Source organism: Rhipicephalus microplus, chromosome X, assembly GCF_043290135.1.
Source record: "Rhipicephalus microplus isolate Deutch F79 chromosome X, USDA_Rmic, whole genome shotgun sequence".
NCBI classification, from domain to species: Eukaryota; Metazoa; Arthropoda; class Arachnida; order Ixodida; family Ixodidae; genus Rhipicephalus; species Rhipicephalus microplus.
In genome coordinates this window covers 483,411,814-483,435,883 of record NC_134710.1, presented here as the reverse complement: position 1 = coordinate 483,435,883, position 24,070 = coordinate 483,411,814, and the positions used below count along the sequence as shown (strand labels likewise).

Sequence of the window (24,070 nt, the reverse complement as noted above, 5' to 3'; positions counted from 1 at the left end):
CAGTCCAATGGGCCTGCGAAGTGGCTGAAAGGCTAGGTCTTTCGGTACCAACGTGGGCGTAGCCTGCGTCGAGCTAGAACACTAGCACAACCTATTGGACCTTAATAAAGTTCTTCCATCCATTCATTCATCTTCATCATCGCCTTTGTAGATAACAAATACTTTAGCCACTTTTAGTTCGTCCGGGAACGTTCTAGTGCTCAGTATGAGGTTGCAGATATGGGCAAAGGGTGCGCTAATATGCTTCGATACCGCTTCTAGTGATTCAGCATTTACTGTGCACACTGCGGAGATGAAGAAACAATTCGACATATCCTGTGTGACTGCCCGAAATACAACCTGGAAAGACAACACCTTTCTAATAAACTAAACAGGTTAGATGACCAGCCCCTGTCAGAAGAAAGTATACTGCGCCATCGTCATGACTCATCGTCACAGAAGAGAGCCGTGCAAGCGCTACTGGGCTTCTTACGAACTACTGGCCTGTCGGAACGCCTCTGAGTGGACTGATTTTGTGTGTGTGTGTGTGTGTGTGTCGGTGTTTTTCTCTTATTTATTTTTTAACTTTCTCTTTCTCTTTCAACCCCCTATTCCCCAACCCCAGTGTAGGGTAGCATACCGGATACTAGCATCTGGTTAACCTCCCTGCCTTCCTTTTTTCTCGTTTTTCTCTCTCAGCATTTAAATCATCAAAGCCAACTGCAGAATTGTTATTTAACGTCTTTATCAGTAAGGCTGCTTTCAATTCATCCATGGCAGTTAGAAAAATGAATTCCGGGATGTGCGCTGTAATATAAGATGTATGAGACAGAAGAAAACCACTTGATATATATGGAAGCCCCTCATTTCAATGTTAACCTGTGTCAGGCACCAAGAAGTCAAAGGCCTCGCGGTGGAGGTGAAGTGTGTTGTTAAAGAGTTGCAATACGTGGTTACCGTCGGGCAAAGGAACAAACTTGATCTGTCTGCTAATAAAGAGGCTATGTGGTGCAAGATGTCGGAGCAATATGCATTATTTGTGTCCTGAGTGTCCCAACGTTAATACGTGTCGCGATGAGGTGGTCACTAGCGCTTGCTATAGAAGCCACCATCGACGCACAACGAGGCAAGTCTAGGCAAATCCAGAGTGCCTGGGACGGAACACTCTGCAACGTTTGTGGGCTTGTTTTACTTGCATTGGTCAATGCCGGTAAGCTCTACCGCAGGAAGCCGAGAAAAAGTACCCCGTACAGCTGTAGCATTTCACTGGGTGAGATTGCCCAAGTCTTCCCAGCAAAGAACTTGAGTAGATTACAGATGGCTATTGACCGTTTTTTCATGTGTGAGACGTGATCGCTCCATGATAGATTGCTGTCAATTATGACGGCCAAAAATTGTGCGATCGAACGTATGCTACAGTTTTGCCATTCATGCTTATGGTGTCCTTATTCATAGGTATGCGTGTAAAAGCTACGAGTGTGCATACCTCGGAAGGAATTCCCAAGCCTTGATTTCGCAGGTAACGTGCAGTTGCAGTGGCAGCTTTTATGAATTCTCGCTCGCACCTGCAGGCGTGCTAGGGCCGATGCCCAAGCACAGATATCACCCCCATGAGCATCTGCCAAGCACAGCCTGACTGTGCTTGGCAGACGCTCAGTGAGAGTAATCAGCACAAGACTGAACAGCACAGGGCTGAGTACGTCATCCTGTGGTACCCCATGGTGGCGGTAATGTGAAGACGTTTGGCCGTCTTTGGTGCTCTCGGCCACCAGGGGGCTCGGGTTGGTTGAGTGGTTTCACAACAGCTCAGCATTCGGACCTCAAATCTCCGTCAAAACTGTGAGTAATAATCTAAATTTCCTCGCATGGCTTTATGAGGCTTCGGAGCACTTCGAGGAGCACGGTTTAGCCACCCAAATCAGTTACAACTTGAGAAATTAACGACTCATACTTCGGGTAGGCCTAACAACAGCAGCCACTGGCTCCACTTCGACCAAATCAGGAATTCCGCAAGAAAAGCTACTACACACCTAGAAAACCACCCTCGATTCTTCTTGGGACGCTCCGGAGCCTCGCAGCTACCATCTTATCTTGAATCTGCTGGAAAAAAACGGTTTTTCTTCACCGAAAATCAACTGTGAGTAACACGTGTATCCGCCCTATGGGGGCTGCCATGTTTACAGGGGACTTTAGCACCTGCCCCCCAGTGCTCAAAGATTGAATGAAAAGGCAAAAAATCACAACAAATAGTGGTAACATTATTAAATCACGCAGAAGGAGGATTCCGGGCTCTGAGCTCAATCTTACCAGTTTCTGACCGGCGAAAACAAACCCACAAGCAATTTTTCCCACCTTATGACCAATAGAGGACCACCATCTTGTGTGGGACCAAGCCACTTTGAGGACAACGATTCATATCTCGGCTTTTACGCACCCCAGGACGACAAATCAGGTCTCAATTGAGTCGTTAAAATCCGGAGATAGCCGTAGAAAAAACCGCGAGCGCCCAATTCAACTGAGAGCGTCAAAAGAGACTTATTCAGAAGACACACTCAGTGTTGCCGGACTGCTGTCGCTGCTTGAGCTGGGTTTGGCGAAACAGCTTCCACAGCGAATTAAGCCCACCGGAACTGCTCCTCCACATCTTAGCCAATAAGCACAAATTATTCCAACCGCGGGAGCGGCCGCGTCAGCAGCACGGGTAAGTGAGCTCTGCACATATCTACCTATACCATATCTACCTATAACTTTAGCAATTGTGGTCCTAGGAGGGTCAGAGTGGTGTCTATTATATCGTGAAGATACAAGGAGTTCAACCGCTACAAATACTGCTATTACAAACGAAAATTTTAAATTTTAGGAACGGAAAACAGTGTGAATCTGTGAAAACAACAACAGTCGGATCACGTGCCCGGTTTCGCGCAGTTCCCAACCGGGGAAAAAAAATCGCGTGTTGATGGAGCTACAATACGAGGCCTGAGGTGCGGCCTCACCGGTAACCACCGCCGGGAACGCACCCCCTCACCAGAGAAGGATTGGCCACCCCGATGCAGTATCTGGCCACTACCTCCCACATGGATACGCCAAATAACTCACGGCCCTCAGTCCTCAGCAGCTGCGAAGCAACTGACTACGGCGGCGGTCAGATCTGCAACGCAGCAGAGGGTGCTAAGAATCTCTGGACTACAGGCCGCCATTGGAACCTGAACTTGGCAACGTTTAACGCTAGAACCTTATCTAGTGAGGGAAGGCTAGCTGTACTATTCGAAGAGCTAGAGGGTGTTAAATGGGATATAATAGGGCTCAATGAGGTTAGGAGGACAGATGAGGCCTATACGGTGCTACAGAATGGGCACGTCCTTTGCTATCGGGGCTTAGCAGACAGAAGAGAACTGGGAGTGGGGTTCCTTAATTCACAGAAGCATAGCTGGCAACATAGCATTAATATTATAGCATTAATGAAAGGGTGGTAGGTATTGTAATTAAACTGAATAAAAGATACAAAATGAAGGTAGTACAGGCTTACGCGCCTACATCCAGCCATGATGACGCTTCAGTTGAAAGCTTCTATGAAGACGTGGAATCGGCAATGAGTAAGGTAAAAACACAGTATACTATAGTGATGGGCGACTTTAATGCAAAGGTAGGGAAGAAGCAGGCTGGAGACCAGGCAGTAGAAGATTATGGCATCGGCACTAGAAACGCCAGAGGAGAGCTACTAGTAGAATTCACAGAACGCAATAATTTGCGGATTTTGAATACCTTCTACCGAAAACGAGAAAACCGCCAGTGGACATGGGGGAGCCCTAATGGCGAAAATAAGAGCGAAATAGACTTTATAATGACCGCACACCCAGGAATCGTGCAGGATGTGGAAGTGGTTGGCAAGGTACGATGCAGTGACCATAGAATGGTACGGTCTCGAATTCGCCTAGACTTGAAGAAGGAACGACAGAAACTGATACGCAAGAAGCCAATCAATGAGCTAGCACTCAGAGGGAAAGTACAGGAATTCAGAGTGTCGCTGCAGAACACGTACTCGGCTCTTAGTGAGGAAACCAACCTTAGCGTAGATACAATGAATGATAATGTGACGAGTATCATTACGGAGTGTGCAGTGGAAGTTGGAGGCAGGGTAGTTAGACAGGACACTGGCAAGCTTTCCCAGGAAACGAAGAACCTAATTAAGAAGCGTCAAACCATGAAAGTGTCAAGTACAACAGACGAAATAGAACTGGCAGAGCTTTCGAAGTTGATTAATAGAGGTAAAGTATGCGATGTAAGAAGGTATAACATGGAGAGAATTGAACATGCTCTGAAAAACGGAGGAAGCTTCAAAGCATTGAAGAGGAAACTTGGGATAGGCAAAAGTAGGATGTATGCACTAAGGGACAAAGAAGGCGAAATAACTACCAATATGGATAGGATAGTTAAAATAGCAGAGGAGTTTTACAGAGATCTGTACAGTAGTCGAGACAACCACAGCCTTAATACTATAAGAACTAGCAGTAACCCAGACGACACCCCACCAGTAATGATAGAAGAAGTCAGAAAAGCTTTGGAGAGTATGCAAAGAGGCAAAGCTGCTGGTGAGGATCAGGTAACATCAGATCTGCTGAAAGATGGAGGACAGAATGTGTTAGAAAAACTAGCCACCCTGTTTACGAGGTGTCTCCTGACGGGAAGGTTACCAGAGTCTTGGAAGAACGCTAACATCATCTTAATACATAAGAAAGGAGATGACAAGGACTTGAAGAATTACAGGCTGATTAGCTTGCTCTCTGCAGTGTACAAGCTATTTACAAAGGTAATTGCTAACAGAGTAAAGAAAACATTAGAATTTAATCAACCAAAGGAACAAGCAGGATTTCGAACAGGCTACTTAACAATTGACCACATTCGTACTATCAATCAGGTAATGGAGAAATGCTCAGAGTATAACCAACCACTATACATAGCCTTCCTAGATTACGAGAAGGCGTTTGATTCAGTAGAAATATCAGCCGTCATGCAGACACTGCGGAATCAGGGCGTAGATGAAGTATATATAAACATTCTGGAAGAAATCTACAGAGGATCAACTGCTACCTTAGTGCTTCATAAAGAAAGCAACAGAATACGAAACAAGAAGTGTGTAAGGCAGGGGGACACAATCTCCCCAATGCTATTTACCGCGTGCTTACAGGAGGTTTTCAGAAGCCTAGAAAGGGAACAGTTAGGGATAAGAGTTAATGGAGAATACCTCAGTAACCTGCGCCTCGCCGATGACATTGCCTTGCTGAGTAACTCAGGGGACGAATTGCAACTCATGATTACGGAGTTACACAGGGAGAGCAGAAAGGTGGGTCTTAAAATTAATCTGCAGAAAACGAAAGTAATGTACAACAACCTCGGAAAGGAACAGCGCTTCGAGATAGGTAATAGTGCACTTGAAGTTGTGAAAGACTATGTCTACTTAGGGCACGTAATAACCGCAGAGCCTAACCACGAGATTGAAGTAACTAGAAGAATAAAAATGGGGTGGAGCACATTCGGCAAGCACTGTCAAATTATAACAGGTAGATTGCCATTATCCCTTAAGAGGAAGGTATATAACAGCTGTATTTTGCCGGTACTTAGCTACGGAGCAGAAATCTGGAGACTCACAAAGAGGGTTCAGCTTAAAGTGAGGATGACGCAGCGAGCAATGGAAAGAAAAATGGTAGGTGTTACCTTGAGAGACAAGAAAAGAGCGGAGTGGATTAGGGGACAAACGGGGGTTAAGGATATCATAGTTGAAATAAAGAAGAGGAAATGGACATGGGCCGGGCATGTAGCGCGTAGACAGGATAACCGCTGGTCATTAAGAGTAATTAACTGGATTCCCAGAGAAGGAAAGCAGGTTAGGGGGAGACAGAAGGCTAGGTGGGCAGATGAAATTAAGAAGTTTGCGGGTATAAATTGGCAGCAGCAAGCACAGGACCGGGTTAACTGGTGGAAAATGGGAGAGGCCTTTGTCCTGCAGTGGACGTAGCCAGGCTGATGATGATGATGATGATGGTGCTCACAAAAAAGGGTCACTTTGACAGACAAGTATGTATCCATCAATACATCCGACCACCTACTCCTGCGTCTTCGAGAGCCATAAAGACTGCTTCATGCGTAACGTTGTCATACTGTTGTCCATATTATTTGTCATCGTGAGGTGACACTGGCGGATGATTGTAAGTGAGGTAGCGACAAATGAACCTCAGAGCTTGCTGTTGCCCGCAGTTGTATATTTCCATCCGTTCGTCTACACTAATAGGTTTCCCATCATCGTCGTCTGCAAGCCAAATTTGCGGAACGAAATCAGATTATCTGGCTATTTAATCAATGTAGTGAATTAAAGCCTTAGGTCAACTTAAAGAAAAAAAAGAAAAACGTTTTTTTTGTTTGTCGACCTGGTGGCCTTTGTGTCATCACCCCGTTAACAAAGGGATGTTCTTAGCACCTATCCAGTGATGTCCGAGAGATATAAAGAGAATTTACGAATATAGAGTCAGTAACTCTTAGGTGGCAACTTCTTCAAGTCATAGGAAACTATTTAGAGTCTCAAAAAAAGAGAGAGCGGGAGAGCCGAATCATAAAACAACCCGGCGCTGACATCACAAAGAGAGGGAAACAACATGCACTCGGGTAACCGGTAGGTCTGGCTTGTTTACTTCCTCAAGCATGCATGTCAATATAGCGAACTGCAAGCACTGGCACCGTTTAGCATAACTGAGATGTTTGAAGTAGCACTTTAAAATAGCTTGAGCTGCTCTGTAGTTCTAATCTTTAGCTGCACTTTGCATCTGTTCTGCAAAGACGTTGTCTTATTCAAAGGACTGGAGTTTTTCGACATGCTAGGGAGCGGCAGGTGGTAATCCAAGTGAGCCGGCAACATTTTAATAATCCTCCCCACAACGCTTACACAAGCGGAAGGCTACCTTCGAGATCTGTCCCTGCAAGCCGTCTTATTCACCTGCTCTGTTTCTTACTTTCGTTCTTGGCGTAACTTACTGACTTTTTTTCATCCAGACTAGCATAGAAGGTAAGAAAGAGATCATTGTTGCGCGCGGAACAGGCGCAAACACATCTACTCTTGGAACATTTTGACGAGACCCATCTCTGAAATTTGCCCCATGTACAAGTTTTCTTTCGTTTGCTTTTGCTCATTCGAAACACCTTGTTGAGGTTGACCGCGCGACAAGTTTCATGTGAAAGACCCTTCTCAGTGAAGAGTGGGAACGACGAGACAAGGAGGTGCATGCGGCAATATATGCGAGCCACCAAAATAATGCATCGGCTGAGAGAATAATAGCCGGAAGGCACTCAATCAAGGCAGGCCCACGAATGAGTCCGCATATTCGAGGTCGCCACCTTCGCATCATTTTTGCCAGAATATCTACATGATAAAAGTGGAAGAGAGATATGCATTACATAAGCAACAAGACAAATAAGCGCCGTCGTCAAGTTTGTGTGCCCTCCTTCCGCGTCAGGCGGCTGTTCCCCGTCAAAAGCGCCGCTTGCAAGAAGACCCCTCTTCTTCCGTGCAGCCTTACCATATCAAGCAGCGAAGCGCCCGCATGCACACCCCTCTTTCCAGCGGCATATCTTGTAGTGCCGACAGACAGCCCGTCTCCCTACCTCAGTCAAATTGGCAGGAGTTGATCCCCTGTTGCGTTTCGGAAGGAAGGTCGCTGATGGCATCCCACCGCTTCCACCAGTTGTTGCGTGTCGTGGCGACAGCAGTCGGCGGGTAGCGGGGCCGGTCGCCGTCGCTCCGTCGAGCCAAGGACTAGGGTAGAGCTTTGAGCAAACTTAACGGATTTATTTACATCTTTACAGTCAGTTGTCGAGACGAAGACAGAAGAGAAGAGAAGAGAGATGGGCGAGGCGCTGCACGCCCTTTTTGTTGACCCCCGTTCCCTAGGTTCCTAGGTTGGGGATCACTACACAAAACAATGCGGACCAATGGTGATGAGGAAGTTCCTCTTAGTAAAGTACCGCCCATCATGTATGTTCATAGAGGCACAACACAGGCTTGCACATACACACACACCCTTGCCACTAGTCGCAGCGCTGCCGTAGAACAGGGAGGGGGAGAGCGGAAGACGCAAGGGCGCCTCGACTCCTTTGGTGCCGGCCTCGGGCTGCGTTCCCAGGGGAAGATCTTAGCGCGCCCTTTCGAGAGGTGCCACGTTCGTGGAATCCTCTGGGGAGAGCCCTTTGACCAGCGCCGTCGTCGTCTGCTGGTTAACGCGCTAACGATGCGTGGCCATGGCGGGAGATAGAGCGGCGGCTCCAAAACCCTCTTTGGCAACATTCCACACAGTTGGCGCCGCTGTCAATCAGTGGGCGCCGTCTCGTGTAGTCGGCCCCTGTTGCTTCCTCCGTCCAGCCGTGGCGAGACTGTCCTTTTGGCACTAATCTGGCGTGGCGAATGACCCGCTGGGTCAAGGCATCGCTTGATCGCTACAGCTCCTCCGCCGACGGGAAGATCTCGGACGTCGGGTAGTACCAGCTGCTCGACGGGAGAGATCACAGTAACCACAGTCTCCCAACACCATTGAAACCACAAAGACCCACCGCTAGAACCAGCAAGCGCCGGCAATGAGTTTTCGGCAACCAGGCCAGTCTTTCAAATGTACCACAATGCACCTACGCTTTTTTTTCTTAAATGGCAACCACACTAACACTCTTGCTCATAGCTAAAAACTTCGATTACTCAAAAGACCACTTAAAACCATTACGGAAAAACGTCCCTCAACGTTCGGTATAACATAACGCTCAGCTAAAGAATTCACCTGATCCCTGAGCACATACTAAAATAATAAGGGTAATGCAATTCGTGTACTAACACGCTCATTTGCTGAATGTAGTTTCATGTCAGCCCATGTTTTTAAAGAACGCACAAGACTGTGCTGTGCGCTCTAGCACGACATCTTACTCTCATCCAAAGAGCGCTAGCATACCAACACGCACCTAACCATAGGCGATATCTCTCTCACCTAGGTATCCTTAAACCCTCATCCGAACGTAAATTTTCTCAAGGAACAAACGCAATGAACAATAACACTTGATGTCGTACACGTCAGGAGTGCGTAACAAAACCTGCGCAAAGTACCGAACGATTCTAAAACACGAGCATTTCGAAAATCGCATTTGGTTTTATTCGAAGACGTTCTTTAAGAATGCTCATTTACTTTTTTAAGACGGTCGACAATCTCGCGCTACAGTCCGGCTCCGCTTTCAGAACTAGTGGGGCGTACAAATTTTCAATTACGACTTACGCGCTCTTATATCAGAGAAGCTCAGTACACACAATAGGCTGACTGATGCGGGTCACTGCTTCCGCCTAACGCTTAATAATTTAACCCGAAGCCCTCACAAAATTTACAAAAAAGCATTGAAGTGAAAAACTAACTAAACAAACTAGCCGGGGAGATGACAAAGGAATATTACTTTAAAACCAAAAATAAGCAAACAAACATGCTTCCCAGTAAATTCCTGTGTCACCCTCTCCAGCTTACAGCTGTCCCTCACCTCAATCGCACACGCGGCGGTCGCGGTCTTGCCGGATTTCGAGAACTCCCGATCGCATCTCACACTCGTAAACCCTTTGCTTTCTCGCGCGCGCACGCTTCACTCTTTTACGGCGACGTTTGCGACAGACCTTTTTCCCACTACTAGGAAGTTCGCTTTGGGTGGCGTCTTTAGAGTTTAATGGCGCTTATACACAGCCTTGAGTACCACTTCGGCGCTTCGATTTTCTAGCACTGTTGCCATGTCGGGCTGATTCACCTGTGTTAACTTTGAACTGACGCACCCAACTAACCTGGCGCCTCCCATTTGATTTCATTTGCGATGAACCCGCTGGTCCCTTTTCTTTCGTCCGGCAGTTCAGACGCATACAAATGAACTTTGACGCCGACGCAAAATCGCTAGTTCTGCTTGCTGCGCTAATAGGCTTCGAACCTTTCTCCACACGCGTAGAGCTGCTTGTCTCACTCGCGGCTCTCCGACGACTCTTGCGTCTGCGCCGCTTCCTGCGACTCGTCTCTGTGCCTACCGCTCGCAGCTCAAGGTCGCTAACACTCTCACTGCACTCGTCAGCTGTCGACGCCACGCCGTCTAAATGATTTTCGAAAAAATCACCTATTTCACGCTCTAGACCGGCGGACAGCTTGACGCTCTTAGGAACAGTGCAGCTGCTTTCCTTCAAACACTCTAGCTCGCATTGCTGAGAGCTGTCTGCGACTGCACTGATATCCCCGCTACCTACTTTCGCTGCTTCTGAGCTTTCTTCGATGTCCTTGCGTACTTCCACACTGTTTGCAAGTTCCACCGTTGCGACAAACACAGTTGAGGTCTGTGCCAGATTGTCTACAGCTATTCTAGCTGTCTCGCTAGTATTAAACTAGCACAGCACCTCGTCGCATTCGCTCTGGCCTTCGTCGGCCTCTCTACTCAACGCAGCTTCTTTCGCAGCACTCAGATTTGATTCATCGTCGAACCTGCTGCTGTCATTAAACGTGCTAGCCTTCTCTAAAGCTCTGGGCTGCACCTCACTCATTTGGTCACCGCACTTCTCATGCGCTACACTTGCGGATGGCTGAATCTTCCACCGCGTTGCCTCGACTTTTTTTCCGACAGTTCAATCTCTAGGCTGAGTGCTCGCTCAAGCTCTTCACCTCGCTCCCGTTTTTCTACTCCCATTTTCGCTCACTATTCACCATGGTGCTATAAGAGACACGCGGACCTCTCTCAGGCTTGGTTTTAATACCAGCACACCGTCGCGCGTTCTTCAACGGAGCGTTCGTGAGCTTGTACTCAATTTGCTTTCTGTCAACTCTGATGCCGAAGAACCGCAGTAAAACTGCCTTAGCTACATTGTAATTATTGAACTCCTCCTCGGAAAGGTACCCTAGTCTACCCATCAAGTCGCACGGAAGGACACTCAATAAGGCGATAGACCAATAGTCTTCGTCGAGCCCTAGGTCTGTGCAAACATTCTCGTAAGAGGTTAGGTAACTCTCTATATCCTCGCCCTCTTCGAATTCATGGATTCTCGAATTTACTTGAGAGCATCTAAAGCACTGTATTGATCTTCTTGTCTCTTCCAGTTTTACTTTTAGGCTTTCCTTCCACTGCTCTATCTCTTGCTCTCGCCTTTCCTGACGCTCCTGTTCCTCACGCCTTTCTTGCCGTTCCTGTTCCTGTCACCTTTTTTCGCGCTCCTGTTCCTTTTGAATCTCGTTCCACGTTTCTTTAATATCTTCAGTGCTCAGATTCAAGCCATCGATAGTGCTAACAATTGCGTGTTTCTTCATCCCCGCATCTACTTCTGCTTCCAGCTCCTCCCCCAGAATCAGGAGCTGATTCTTCAACAAACGCCTCCAATTCATGACAGAGAACTAGTGTGGTGCAGCTCACTCTCTACCCAGAAGTTCCGTAAATAACTGCTTCTGTGGTAGCCTCTACCAGCGAAAAGATTGCACTTCTATCTTATCAGCCTGGCAACAAAAAAACCAAAGCCAGCACTCACCAGTCCACAGCTGCCAGTCTCCATGATCTCGGCGTGTTGTTCATTCTCCGTCCTCCAGGCTCACATCTAACCACTTGCCATCCATTGTTGCGTTTCGGAAGGAAGGTCGCTGATGACATCCCACCGCTTCCACCAGTTGTTGCGCGTCGTGGCGACCGCAGTCTGCGGGTAGCGGGGCCGGTCGCCGTCGCTCCGTCGAGCCAAGGACTAGGGGAGAGCTTTGAGCAAACTTAACGGATTTGTTTACATCTTTACAGTCAGTTGTCGAGACGAAGACAGAAGAAGAGAAGAGAAGAGAGATGGGCGAGGCGCTGCACGCCCTTTTTGTTAACCCCCGCTCCCTAGGTCCCTAGGTTGGGGATCACTACACAAAACAATGCGGACCAATGGTGATGAGGAAGTTCCTCTCAGTAAAGTACCGCCCATCATGTATGTTCATAGAAGCACAACACAGGCTTGCACATACACACACATCCTTGCCACTAGTCGAAGCGCTGCCGTAGAACAGGGAGGAGGACAGCGGAAGACGCACGGGCGCCTCGACCCCTTTGGTGCCGGCCTCGGGCTGCGTTCCCAGGGGAAGATCTTAGCGCGCCCTTTCGAGAGGTGCCACGTTCGTGGAATCCTCTGGGGAGAGCCCTTTGACCAGCGCCGTCGTCGTCTGCTGGTTAACGCGCTAACGATGCGTGGCCCAGGCGGGAGATAGAGCGGCGGCTCCAAAACCCTCTTTGGCAACAATCCACACAGTTGGCGCCGCTGTCAATCAGTGGGCGCCGTCTCGTGTAGTCGGCCCCTGTTGCTTCCTCCGTCCAGCCGTGGCGAGACTGTCCTTTTGGCACTAATCCGGCGTGGCGAATGACCCGCTGGGTCAAGGCATAGCTTGATCGCTACACCCCTGGTTCTCACGCCCCCATATTTTCTGATTTTTGTTCTTAGTCACGGCACCTTCGTTGCCTGAAGCTGCGGGCAGACTGGGGGGGGGGGGGGAGGGCGTCAAGTAGACGTTGCGTGAAAAACACATCCATGCACATACACGTACACACAGCAGCGTTCAACTTTGTCCGGCTTAATACAATACGCATAACCTAATGATAACTTGCATCTGTTCACGCGAATTACCACCCGTTGCTTGAAATAGCAATAGATTCGTATAGTTGCTACTTAATTCAGTGATAATGACTTAGTTTCTCGATGTCTTTTTTTGCGAAAAGTTGCAGAGAAGTTGCCATTTTTTACCAATTTGATGGAATCATAATCTAGCACGTCTACGACTAGGAGGCATACTTATGCATATAGTTTGCCTTATTCTCTCTCTGTCTTTCTCTTTTTGCACTACAACGTGTGTATCTCTGTTGTATACGGACTTATCACTGCATGAATTCTTGCCGCCAAAGCGCATTAAATCCTAGCGCTTCGGCAAGGTAGTTGCCAGGCCATAATTCAGCCCCGCCGCGGTGGCCTAGTGGCTAAGGTACTCGGCTGCTGACCCGCAGGCCGCTGGATCGAAACTCAGCTGCGGTGGCTGCATTTCAGATGTAGGCGGAAATTGTTTTAGGTCCGTTTGCTCAAATTTGGGTGCACGTTAAAGAACCCCAGGTGGTCGAAATTCCCGGAGCCTTCCACTATGGTGTCTCTCATAATCATATGGTGGTTTTGGGACGTTAAGCCCCACATATCACACAATCACTCAGCCCTTCTGCGGCAGTTAGTGCAATCTCAATCTGTAACAAACATTTGTTCTGATGCATCCTTCAGGCACCGTGCTGCCAGATTACAAACACATAGCATGACATTTGCCTTTAGGTTTTGTGATAAAACATTTATTTATCTCTTGCTTAACGGCATATTCAGTTTACGACCTGGTTTTTTGTCTTCGAAATTGGTATGCAGCTTAATAGATATGTTGCCACTATTGTGGTTGCTTTTCATCTATTTACGAATTCTGTGACCATGTGCCTAATTTCCAACTTTCTTTTTTGCCTCAGTGGATGGTCAATAAACAGTAAGGACAAACGCCGACGTCTAGCTCTCAATTTTTTCTAACTCCATGCACTCCTTTCCTTTCAACCCTTCATCTTTAGTCTTCTTACAAGTGGTGCACTACTCTGACTTCTCGAAAAGTGGTCTGACTAGCGTCAATCTGCGCTGCCCCATTAGCGTTCTTTTAAGTGTGAATACACTTTATAAGCGACCCCAAACCACCCACCACCGTCGGCGGCGTCCGCAGTCTTCTCTCTATCTTTAAAAGAAAGAAGACTTGGCGGGCCGCAGCGCGACGCTCTATCGAATAAGCCACAGACGCGACGCTGATATCGGTGTTAGTAACGCGCCTTATACCTTCAACGCCGCTGCGCACGTCCCCCTCCCCCTCGCTCGCTCCTCCGCTCTCCTCGCTCACTGCAGCTGCGCGCGCACCCCTCTCTCTCGCGCCCCCCGCCTTCTCTCTCAGTCTCCCGTCGAGAGCGGGTCGTGCGATGGATGTCCCGGAGGCAACGCTACCATCAACAACGAATGCAGTACAACCGAATGCCAGCACTGCACCCGTCGTTGGAGGTGACGGTACCGCGGTGGTTTCGCCGACGTTGGAAGACAAGGCGGCGCTGCGAAGGGCTCGTGAGACCGAACGTAAGCGGGCGAAGCGTGCAGCGGATGCCGAACTGCGCGCTCGCGAGGCCGAGGACAAGCGGGCGAAGCGTGCAGAGAATGCCGAACTTCGCACTCGCGAGGCCGAGGACAAGCGGGCGAAGCGTGCAGCGGATGGTGAACTGCGCGCTCGCGAGGCCGAGATGAGGCGTCAGCATCGAGCCGCGAACGTGGCCCAAGAAGCGGAACGACAACGCAAGCGTCAGGCGGAGAAGGGCGATGAAGGCCGGCGTCAAGACGCCGCTCGCAATCGTCAACGGCGAGTGGACGTTCCCGCATTCACCAGTGAGTTAACGTAAACTCCCCCGTGTGATCAAATTGCGATTTCCACGAACCATTACACCATAACGGCACCATAGTGTGATTAATAAATATAATAGTGCGAATTAATAAATACCCCTTATAGCATCACCCCGTGCATTCGCACTTAACCATGTTCACCCTCGGGGAATTGCTTGGGAGTTTTTTTTATCATTTTTTCTGTCAGGTCTGGACACCAATTGGCAAAGGGATCTTTGGGTGAAGCCAGTTTTAGCAAAAAAATAACGTATCTCGCGCAGTGAGAAAGAAACGGCAGAGCTGATAAGCAACATGACACCAGTGGTGCCAAGCGTGCCGAAAATGCGGATCTTGGCGGCCCATCTTTGATTCTCTTTAGTTTCCCTCGCTTTTCTGCTTCCTCTCTCTATCTTTTTTTTGTTTGCTTGCCTTTTTTTCTTTGCTTATTTCATTCTTTGCTTCTGCTAGTTGTTCTATCTTTGTCCATTTAATTATTTATTTATTTTGTGGTGCCAGAACACTGCCAAATCCAAGAAAATGTGTTCGTGGACCAGCTAGCTGGCTCCACCACCGAAAACGCTACTTCGCATAACATGCATAGCTGTCCCTGAACTTGACTTCCGACCCTCCTTTGAACTAAAGCTCATAGATTAATGGCCGTGGTTAAGCGACGGGAAAACACAAAGCAAACTTCGCCTCATCAAGCTACATGTCGCGAATTGTCCACCAATGTCGAAGTCAAGCTCCACAGCAATAACACCAGAATTAAAATAGGGCATACACACAGTACGAACTAGTACTTTTTGTTTGGTGGCGATCCACCTCTGTGTGATAAGTGCGGAACCATGCTACACATTCTTTTCCTATGCACTGAATAAGATCTGATAAAAAAAATACCATCCATCTTTGTAGACCAAGGGTTTCTTAATTGTTCCATCGATGCCCGTAGGCAGTAAACCGGTTTTTAAACACAAGTCGTAGTTTGCGTTTTTAAAAGATTTAAGTTAACACCTTTCACGTCATATACCCAGACAACAAGTAATACGATCTCTGTAAACAGGTTGTTGCTGCGGTAGCCTCTATTCTTAGAGAAAGTTTGCTCCGGCTTCCCTGCTTTGGGCCACAAAGGCCTTGAGGAAGCATCCGTTCAACTGCCCATCTCTCACCTGCGTATATCACGATCACTTGTAACTATTGCATTACACACACATGGATCACATCACGCATGACTGCCATAAATGTATACTCTTCGCACAGCTCCTGCGCTCCTATACAGAGCGTTATTTTAGGCCTCTATACAGCCATAATACCCCGTAAATGCAACCATGGGTCATCGCTACCATCACTTGAAGAGACATACCATTCTTTAGCGACATACACCCACAAAACCCCAGTAATCATCATCGGGACCATCCATTCTTTCTCTTTCTTTTTCTTTCTATTTTCCCTTTTTTGTTTCACTGTCTTCGTATTTCTCTCTTGGTTGCGATTTTCCTTGTGTTTTCTTTTTCTCTCATTTTTTTATTTGTTTGTCTTTGTTACTACTTCGTACTTCATCTATTAACACGTCATCTGTTCCCCCCTTACAACCACCGCCATACTTGTAAATTCTAGATATCTTAAGGGACTTAAAGCTTCACATTCAATGCCTCTATACAGCCACCGCATGAACCATAAAGCCTTGTAATACACTTAAAACAGTTTTAGCACTCCTTGGCCAAACCATGCCCCTTGCGCCACTAAACGCCATACGTCATCACATGTTTATTTATTCCTTCCTTTCTTTGTTTGTTTGTTTCTTTAATTCTGTACTTCTTTCACTATTTATATTTCTCAATTTTTATATGTTGTGCTGTACTCCCTTCCTTCTTTTCCTCACATCTCTCCTCTTCAGCTTCACTTCTCTTTTGAACCCCCTTGCAATGCGATATCATACAAAGCTGTGCTATTTTCAGTGACCGTGTCTAGATAGACAAGTGGCATGGAGGAGGGGAAGCTGGAGAGATGCCCTCGCTATCCGAGCTGCAGAGTGAAGTGTGGAGAAATTCACGTGCTTTTGCAGGGGGGGGGGGGGGTGGAATTCCTTAGTCACGCCGTCGTTTCGTGCCGTCTACATCACCAACCATATGACCGCGTTGTTGAGAGACCCGGCTGGAGTTCTGAGTATGTATTCTTATGCAGCTGTTGCATTTTAAAGAGGATGTATTGTGTTGGAAACGTACAGTGAGCGTTGGCTTTCACGGTTCCGAGTGTATAGTTCATATCGCTTGCGTTCGAAAGCGTTTGTTTTCGAAGCTCGCGACCGGTTATCCGGATATGGTTGGCACCACAGCTTTGTTGTTTTACTTCGGCACTGTGATACTGCGTGACTCAGTGAAAGAAGGCTAGAATCCTCACATGAGAACGGCAGCGCTTACGGCTCTTAATCTGCGAGGCGGCGGTGAGCCGTGTCGTGTGTGGCGGTCACAGCTCTCGAACAGCGGTGGTCCAGTGTGCTCACCGGAGCTTCAGAAGTCAAAAATTACACACGTGCCTCACGCAGTAAAGCGATTTATTGTTTCACTTATCGCATCCTGTTTTGGTTTTTGCGCGTGGTAACCGCATCTTTGGCCAAGCTTTTTCGATATAGTCACAGTCAGCCGACCCACGATGATGCAAACAATACCTTTGCGCGCGTATCGTGACACACGAGGACAAAGAGTGATTCGGAGGCACTTCATCTGGCTCAAAATAGCAAGACGAAATGATATTTCACTGTTACAATATGTTCCGTACCCCCAAAACACCATAGCTGCAGAAAAAAAACAGCCTGTCTTTGGTAATTGTATGACCAATTCGCGCCGTTGCTCTCTTGCACACAGCGGAATAGACACGAAGTGCAAAGCAGCAACTTTATTGTAGATGTACAATGTGGGACATGATGAGGTTACGAATGGCACGTGGGTGTGGCGAGTGTCGTTTCACGTTTGTTCTTAACCGGCACAAAAGTTTCGCTTTTCCAACTCGTCGCTCAGAAGCAGGCGGCTGCCGCCCGGCGCATCCGACACTGATTCGCGGAGCTCGCCCATAGAGGAAAAAATATTAAGGGTGGACGCTCCCATAGGCACCGGCGGATGGATGGCTGGATGTATCCGGCTGTGCCATTTAAATCGGCGACGGCTGACGCCATCTAGTCATAAAGTTAGGTACTATCACTATGTGTTGAAGGGTTGAATTTCACTCGTGCCTTGATTGTAGCCATCAGTTAGCCTCCTCCTGGTTATTTCTATCCGTTTAAAGTCTATTTGGCCTTCACTGTCCCGAAACCCCAATGCTTTGAAAAATTCCACGCCAGTATCTTAGACTATAGGGTGATGCCCTTTGCAGCAAAAATGTTCAGCCGTCTCTTCCTCCTCTCAACACGCACTACATACCGTGTCTGTGCCTTCGTGTATGGCGCGGTACGTCTTGGTGTAACAATACTCCCGTTCTGGCTTCGAACAGCAGAAAACTACCCCAAGAATTATCGTAGATTTTTTCCCTTACAATTTCCTGCTTCATTATGAGAGACGCCGTAGGGGAGGGTTTCGGGATTTCGGCCATCTCGTGTTTTTTAGCGTACACTGATACCGCACACGCGCCTCAACCGAAGTGCGACTGCACTCTAAGCCAAAAATGGCCAAAATGAGAGCAACGGCTGTTTTTACTCCTTCAGACCGACTGTTACTCTCCGAAAAGACCAAGCGGAACAAGATGGCCGACTTGTTCGAAAATGGGGGAGCAACTGTATTCATCTTAAGTTTGTAAGGGAGCAACGGAAGGAGGAACCGCTGTAAATGCTCTCGTCACGCAACGGTTACTCCCCGGCAGGACACCGCACACAAATATGCATGCCGCCCACATTGATACTCATGGGCCAGATCATTGTTTGTTCTGTGTGCCAAACTTCACCAAACCAAAACAGTGATTTATTTTAGCATCCGTAGATAATAAGATAGCAGCGCTGGCTGAACACAGAAGGCCTGAGAATACAGTACGGCAAATACCTAACACACGCAGCAGCAGAATGGAGAGTTGGCACGTCAAAGCGGACCGAACGCCGAAACACGTGCAAAACAACGATAAAAAAAGCCTAGACACGCCGTTCGTCCGCGAAGTAAGGGCGTCAAAGTCGATCAAGCACCGAAACACGTGCATAAGGAGCCCCCCCCCCCCCCCCCCGCACAGATATATCGGTGAAGAAAAAAAAAAAAGCGGACCCAGACGCGCTTCTCATCAGCCATGCACTTAGTAGCTCGCTTCACTGTGTAGTTTGAGGGCAGAATGACAAATCTGCGCCATCTGCACCCGCACGACAAGTGTGGCGCTAGTGTAGCAAACGATGCAAGTTACAAAGTAATTTTTATTCAGTGTTTATGTTGACTAGCACTAAATAAAAATTACACTCAACTTTTTATATTTATTTATGAGTTTTAGTGTACCTCAGTTTTTTTTTATAATTGTATTAGGAGAACACACTGAAATTATTGCGCTGACGCCTGTGCTGCCACTGCTCGACGTTTTTTTTTTTTTTCGGCGCAACTAGGTTCGCGTTCGCACTACTTACTCATTTTCATATGGTGTGTGGTTGGCGAGCACATGGACGTGCGAGCTTGTTAGCTATGTTTTGATCGTGTGTGTGTGTCGCAGATTTGCGTTTCTACTTATTCGTGATGAAGGTTAGTGTATATTTATCTTTATGAAGCGCGAAGTAGTTGTGGATTTTGCTGCTGGGTGGAACAAACACATCGTAAACACGTCTTCAGCTATCTGCAAGCCTGTTCGCTCGTCGGACAAAGGACTGTGCATGCATCAGCGTGCAGGTGAGTGGCATTTCCAGCAACATTTAATGCTCTTACAATACATTATTGAGTGGTTGCGCTATTGAAAGAGAAATGATTTGCTCTTATTCACCGTATCCATTGCTAGCCGTATCGGACTAAATTACCTCTATTACCGCCTGCATACCCTCTTGCTTCCCCTGTCACCACTGCAGTGCCAGTGTACTTTTGCAGTTAAAAGTTCATTTCCGCAACACTACCTTGCTTGAAAAAACATTGGGGCGGGGTTGTAGCTGCATTCATACTGGCACTTTTCTACCATTGGCTTTATGTAATGTTAACGGCTGAGTGTTGGGGCCTCGGGCCGCATTTTTTTAGAGATGTAAAGTGTATGTAAATCAGTAAGTGAACAAATCATTGTCGCATCACTTCACTGGCATAGCCAGGCGGTTGCGCACAGAATTTTTTTAGGCCGGGCGTAGGGAGCCCAAATTGACGACTATATTCGCTTGCCCGGCCTATTCTGATAAGCGGACCCCCCCTCCCCGCACGCCTAAAAAAAAAAAAAATCTGCCCACATCACTGCGTCACTTGCTTCACCTCTTCGCTGAACGTACTATTTTATAAGCGTACCATCAAGCGAGCAGTTTACATATTGACAGAACAATTGGAGGAGGAATGACCCAAATCTTTCAGATTTCTTTAGTGATGGAAAACCTTAGCAAAACTGAATATTGTAAAAGACAATCATAAATGCTGTATGTTCTCGTTAGCGCTGTCATTATTCTGCATCATGAAATCTTTATGCGCTGTGAAAACTTGGCATGCCGTTGAAGTCACATATCGACGTTAATACCAATCGACGAAAATTTCGACAACCTCAATAACGCCGTTTGGGATTTGCCGCATGCACATAATTAGGCTGATTCCCACTTGGCTGTTCTTAACCTGACTTCACTGCTACCAAATGAAACAATATTTGATGCATGTCTTTTACTTTTTTTTCAGGGATATGACACAAATTTGGTTATACTGCAGATAAAGATGCTCCCAACGATGCTAAAGTACAGAAAGCAAGTGAATTTTGGTAAGTGCAGACTTTTTGTACTACGTATATGAAAGCATCGCTTTTTAGGGGCAAACTGTGCATGTGTTGGCCAGTGAATAGTTCATTATGCCACATGGTTACACTGGCACTGACAATTCGACATGGCTCCGCTGGCCCGTGTGTGTGCTCACACTGTTACCGTTAAGATAAAATGTTTATATTTTCATTGCAGGGATTGCTGTTTGTACTAAAAAGCCAACTGCTAAGATTTGTTTACGCTGGTACTCCTAAAAGTATGCTTTCCCTATTTACATGGATTTTGGCTTGCACAAAGCATAACAGTTGGGCGTAGATTCACAAAGCTGTCTATGCGCAGGCCTTCACAACAGCGTTTCTTGACTTGCCTTTACCCTGTTTTCTGCAGATGTTTCGTGGGATTAAAAGTGCCACAGCATGTTGACCTCCCCCACTCTGAAATATTCGCGTTCAAAGTTCCGCAAGAGTGGGCTTAACTTTCTTGTGCACCTCTTTGCTAGTCCAAGATACTGAAGTGTTATGCTCTTACTAGATGTGGCAGTGTTTCTAATGTTTGTATTTCCATCACATTGACCAAGTATGCGATCTTGGCTTGACTGGTAGCACATCCTCAACAAATGTCTTTGTGGCACGTGTAGAAGGCAGTACAAAATAAATAGGCAGACATTCACACCGGGAGCTAACTTCTAATAATGCTTTTTTTTGGAAACCATGGTGTGTTTATTCCAATTTGTCTAACAAGCAGTAACCTGTTTGGCTGTGAACCAACAAGACGTTGAACTAATAAAAGCTTCACATCTTGTTGCTCTCAAATATATATGTATTGGCAATCTATCTGTGACACTGTCAAACAAAGAATCAGAATATCTGTGCATGCCTTAAGATATATTGCTTCGTTTGCATATCTCGTGGCTGTGACTCGTCAACCGAGTGAACAAATAATGCACCCTAGTTTTCGAAATTTAAAGCATTTTTTGAAGGTAGCATGGTCTACATTTATTTGTCTATAGTTTTGTCCAGCCGTTTGCGTCAGGTACAAAGAAATATACTGAAGATTATCATGTAGCCTCTGCAAATGGTTGCTTTCAAGCAGGCTTTGCATGCTTGGCTTGTGCCTACAGGTATTGCACAATTCAAGACGCAGCAGCGTATGATAGAACAGTAGAATCGAGAGCAACTATGTGCACGAGCTAAATAAGTATTTTAACATGAGCGGACAGTACGTGTTATTTGCCACACACATGACCTCATTTAGAATGCCTATTGGTGAATGGGCTCATAGAAATGTCACTCAGCTGTGTATAGGAAACAAGTTAACTGAACCTAAGGGTATCTTTAACTGCTACAAATATGCCTTGTTGAGGTGCTGCACATTTTCTTCCAGAATATTGCTGTCTGAGACATCATGTGAAGAGCGTCTACCACATCAGCATTTATATGGCTTGCCAAGTAACATTTGGCCGAACCTTCCTTTTTTTCACATTTCGTTTTGCAGTAGACATCCTAGAATGTAAGCGCTGCTGCAGTGTGTGTGACTCATTGTTATGAATTGATTCTGGCATGTTTAACCTCACACTTCTATTTTTTTTTTCTTGCAGCAATGAGATGCTTCACATATGCCTGCGGTGACGTTCTGCTGCGCTAGCGTGATGGAAACACCAGCTGCGAAACTTGAGTTCTTCAGAATTGGAGAAGTTGCCCTTCTCTCACCAATGATGACACAGACTGCGCTATGCTAGAAATTCAAGATTGTTTTTCCACGGATGACGCAGAAAACCTTTGATGTATTATGGTGTTTGTTTAGTGCTTGCTGTGGTGTGGCGAAGTCTACTTTTACGTGTGGTCACACGTCGCATCATAAAAAGAACAATAAAGCATTTATTTTCCTTTCAATATTGTCCACTTTTTGTGTTAGAAGCACCCAAGCAGTGCTCTTCCAAGGAGCTCTCGCCATGTGTTAAGCGTGTGACAAGCATACTCGAGATAAATACTCATTTCCCCAAGGAGTAACTGGAAGCATGTGCAGTTGGTTTTCAGAGAGTAACTGCGAACACGTGGGAGGAACGGTCAAAAGTAACTGTTGCTCTTAGAAGAGCAACTGGTGGGAGTAACTGGTTGGTCTGCAGGGAGGAACTGGAGGGAGTAACTGTTCATCCCCCGAAGGAGGAACTGAAAGGAGAGCAACGGTTCCTCCCTCTGCAGTTACTCCTTTTAGGAGAGTAATGGGAGTGGCAATGCAATTGCTCCCTGAAAGGAGCAACCCCTATACCCCTGTTGCTCCGTTTTGGCTTAGAGTGTGCCATGGATGCAATTTCCTGCTTAAAAGTTTGGTAGGTCTCCAGTGATTATTCCTTAAGCATTCCAGTCTTTCACATGTCCCTCTCTGTTTCCTTCATATTCTTCTTAACCAATGTTTCTTTTTGGCTTGGTATTCTGCTGTTGTTTAAATATTTGTTTGACGCCCCGCCGCGGTGGTCTAGTGGCTAAGGTACTCGGCTACTGACCCGTAGGTTGCGGGCTCGGCTCGAAATCCCGGCTGCGGCGGCTGCATTTCCGATGGAGGCGGAAATGTTGTAGGCCCGTGTGCTCAGATTTGGGTGCACGTTAAAGAACCCCAGGTGGTCGAAATTTCCGGAGCTCTCCACTATGGCGTCTCTCATAATCATATGGTGGTTTTGGGACGTTAAACCCCACATATCAATCAAATCAATCAAATATTTGTTTGACAGTTTTCAAGATCGCTAACTCCATTTGGTATCAACATTCTTCATGTACAAGTAGCTGAAAGCTTTCCTAGCCCAACGCTCCTCTCCCATTTTTCTCAATCACTCCTCAATTTTTATCTTGCTGCTATAGCTTCCCTGCACTCCAACGATGTCCATCTCATGTCACCCTGTACCCCCTGATTTGGGGTACTCCAGTGTGCTTCTAGAGCAAGTATATGATGCCACGTTCTTTAATTTGCAATCTTGCTTGAACTTCTGATTTCACGCATAAGGCCACATTGCCGAACATCAAATCCGAAACAATGACATTTTTCGGAATCCCTCTGACAGCGCCATACCTATTGGAGTTCCACAGTGCCGTATTTTTCATTACAGGTGCATTCCTGTTACCCTTTGTCATTACGTATCTTTCGTGCGCATTAGGTACTTAGCCCCGTTGTTTATCTATGCTCCCAAAGATTTATATTTATCCGCTATTTCTAGCTGATTTCCTGTATTTTAAGCTCACTGCCTTTGTTATCACTAAAATTATGATTACCGATTTTCCCTACTGAACTTCAAATTTAACCTATGTCCCTCATTACCACAGATGTCTATCAATCCCTGCCGATCTTCTGTGTTGTCGGCTATTATTACTGTAGTATCTGCATACATCCATGCTGGTAGTGACTGTTCAAAATGTTTTCCTTGCTTGGCAAAAGGGAAGCTGAAGCCGAGTCGACTCCCCTATAATTTGGCTTCTAGTCCCTGTATATACCGCATAAATAACAAAGGTGACAAGGGACATCCCTGTCAAAGCCCACGTTGTATTTTTACGGGTTCGAATACCTGTTCTTCCTATTTTTTAACTACCTTGTTACTTTTATAGATTTCCCTTAGAAGATTATTTATTCCATCTTACACATCTAGTGTGTCCTGTATTCCCCACAAGTCTTGTTGACTCACACTATGGTAAGCATTCTTGATATCTAGAAATGCCAGCCACAGCATCCTGTGTTGTTTTTTCAAT

At 46.7% G+C, this 24,070-nt stretch overlaps 1 protein-coding gene and 1 long non-coding RNA gene across 5 annotated transcripts in view; both read left to right on the top strand.

The window, feature by feature from the left end:
- Mp (collagen XV/XVIII-type protein multiplexin) overlaps positions 1-24,070 on the top strand; it is a 731,849-nt gene that overhangs the window by 118,939 nt on the left and 588,840 nt on the right. Inside the window, exon 1 of one of the 4 annotated variants that reach the window (XM_075880877.1) lies at positions 1,757-1,818. The exons of the other annotated variants lie outside the window; for them this stretch is intronic. The gene's annotated coding sequence lies outside the window, so the exon portion shown is untranslated. Of the gene's footprint in view, positions 1-1,756; positions 1,819-24,070 lie in introns of those variants that run through there. 4 annotated transcript variants of the gene reach the window in all.
- On the top strand, positions 19,981-22,228 carry LOC142775017 (uncharacterized). The gene is made up of 2 exons (XR_012886643.1): positions 19,981-20,338; positions 21,934-22,228. It is a non-coding gene; the product is annotated as an uncharacterized LOC142775017 (long non-coding RNA).